Genomic DNA, 2,966 nt, shown 5'->3' with positions numbered 1-2,966 from the left:
ACCTACTTGCTCCTCTTACTGGTACCTTGGGTCTCTGAGTGTCTAGAGTCATCTCAGGAGTGGTCTCAGGAGCGCTATGCCCAGATTGCTCGTTATGGCTCTGGGGAAGGATCTTCTTGAGCATGGTCTGACCCATCCTCCAGGTCTTCTTGGCACCAGAGTGGTGGTCATCTCAGGATAGCTCTCTGTCCAAGCCCCCTGGTTCTGAATGTTAGGTTAATAATATTTCAGATGTTCATAGGTCAGAACGCTGCCATCTACTGATACACATGTGACAAGAGCCATACCTACAACACTTTTAGGGGCAGGCAAGGATGGGGTTTAGATTCCCAGATCCCACCAAAATGCCCAGTAGGAATAGGGATCCACTAGTAATAACGCCACTAAGAAAGCAGAACAAGATGACTGTCTAGATCTGGGTTCAAGGGAGAAGCAATTGACATTAACCTTCGACCCCAACATACATGCAAATACACAAACATGCACATACACCACACAGATAAACACACAAAAACAATCCAAGAATAAGTTTTGGAAATGATGTTAAAATAAGAAGAGGAAAAAGTATTACTAAAGACACTGATGAAAATGTTTGACTTTTAAAGCGAAAAATAAGACTGTTCAAGGAAAGAAGATAAGACATATTGTGTGAAAATGAGCCAGGCAATGGCTCTGCATGCAACACAGGCACTGGGGAAATCAGACTGGCCATGCAGTGTTTTATACATTCTAAACAATCCATATCAGTATTTTGCATTTTAATCATACGCCTTTCCTTTTTCCGTGATCTCTTTTCACCTTCCCTTTATCAACCAATCAGTCAATTTCTATCACATTTTTTGTGGGAAAAAAAATTTTTTTGGCTTATAGTTGCAGGGTGATACAGTCCATCATGGCAGAGAGAACAAAGTAGCGGGCAGGGAAGGCCTGGTGGCAGGAGCTGAAGGCTGGCCAGTCGCATGCATCCATACCAAGGAAGCCAAGTGCAGAAAGGGGATATGACCTGTAAAGACTCATGGTTGCTACCTGTGACCTACTTCCTCCAGTAACCCTTTGACTTCTAAATAGTACACAACCTTCCCAAACACCCCAATCAGGTGTTCAAAAATATGAGGCTTAATATGAGAGATATTTCACATTCAGAACACAGCACACCCTGAGCCTTCTCTCTGGGCTTCACTTTGTTTGTTTGCTTGTTCTTGTTTTTGAAACAGAGTCTTATTCTAGCTCAGCTTAACTTACAACTCACTGTGCAGCCCAGGCTAGCCTTGAACTAACAGCACCCCTCCTGCCTCAAGACTCCCAATTTCCAGGATGATGGGTGAAAGCCTCCATGCCTAGACCTAATCTCTTCATTTTTAAAAACATTTCTTGTTGTACTTGATTGCTACTTTCCCCCCATTTTAAATGTGTCCTTTTACAGCATATAAATAAGAAAAACCCAGATCTGATAGTCTAGGTGCTGGTCACCAAATATCTTTAAATATGCTAATCATTAGCTCTCAGTGCAACCCATGGTCTGCATATACTCCTTAGAGGATGGACACTGTTGGAGAGTCGGGGAGCTATTTGCACAGGCTCTGAGGTGAACTGCCTTTTAATTACTACTCTATTGCTTACTACCTTGGCACTTACTACCTTGGTGTTCACCATTTTGTAAATGGGGATAAAACTACAATTTGATTCATTAGAGTGTTCCAGGGGGCAAATAAAGCAATACATACACAGCATCTGACGAGACCTTGGATTAAAGCAAACCTTCAGTAGATGAGACCGGCGCTAGTGAGCACAGAATTATTTTAGGCTTTGTAGTAGCTGAAAGTTTACACCTCTGAGAGTATACAGCATTGCAAATGTTTCCTTTTTGTTCAGTGTATGAATGATATAAAGCAGGAGCCTTCATCACGCTTGCAGATTAGTACCACGAACTGAGCTATCATGATGTAATCCTGGCAAATTGCTAGGGTTTGTCAAAATGACTATTCAAGGTACTTTTTTTTTATGTGGTTCTGTTGAGTTTTTGATTAGTGGAAACCTGGTAGAGATCTCAGAATATTTTTCTGGGGTCTCAGGGCTTCCATTCAACGCTGCCTGGCTGTTTTGAGTTTAGTAGAATCAATTCTGTGAAGGAACCACTGACCCGAGAGGATGCTGGGAACTGGTCTCAGAAAATAGAATGCTTGAATGGATGGTCTACCTGGCTTCTGTTCTTTATCAAGGGATTGGACTGTTACTGACATCATGAAAGTTGTTTTGATAACTGCTCCATTTAGTTGGCTAAAATCTTGGTGACATTGGTGCAATGTACTGGTATGTCTATGGTGGTTAGTTGGTTGGCTTACTGATTTATTCTTATAAACCTAAAATGAACATTCTTCAGCTGCAGGACTGGTACTTAACTGCAAGTTTTTTTTTCAGCCTTTGAGTCTGGACTCCATTGTTGGATCTAGAGAAAATTCTTCTCTGTCCAGGCAATGATGGTGAATTCCTAGAAAAGTCAGGGCACCCCTGAGATGTGATATTGTCCTCTAGAGACCCAGACCCCTTTTTTCTGTTTCTGTTAGCTGAACTTTAAAAAGCTGTTTGTATTTCTCAGTAAAAAATATCTTCCACACTTCAGAACATGCAAATAACTTAGCTAATTAGTTAATAAAGAGTTTCACTCACTCCAGCTGTTCCTCTAAGTCTAACCTCCTGCTTCTGAGCAGGTGTCCACACAGGAACGAATGGATGCATTTCAGAATCAGCAGATTCAGAGCCTTGCTTCTTCTATGTTGTAGTAATACACATCTAAGGCCCAATCCACACAGGAGGGAGCTTGTGTCTTAGAGAGATTAAGCATCTTGTCCAAGTAGCTGAGAATTCCCAGAATCAGGACACCAGCCCTTGCAGGGATGACTCCAGGCCAGCTTTTCTAAGCACCACATTCTTGGCTTGTTTTGCACTCAGTGTATATTTGGATTCTA

The 2,966-nt window shown here is 41.8% G+C and overlaps 1 pseudogene; it reads right to left on the bottom strand.

The window, feature by feature from the left end:
* Positions 1–230: 230 nt before the first annotated feature.
* Positions 231–309, bottom strand: LOC127690422 (uncharacterized; annotated as a pseudogene).
* Positions 310–2,966: the final 2,657 nt, after the last annotated feature.

Source organism: Apodemus sylvaticus, chromosome 7, assembly GCF_947179515.1.
Source record: "Apodemus sylvaticus chromosome 7, mApoSyl1.1, whole genome shotgun sequence".
NCBI classification, from domain to species: Eukaryota; Metazoa; Chordata; class Mammalia; order Rodentia; family Muridae; genus Apodemus; species Apodemus sylvaticus.
The sequence above is the reverse complement of the archived record's forward strand: the minus strand, read 5'-3'. Positions and strand labels throughout refer to the sequence as shown.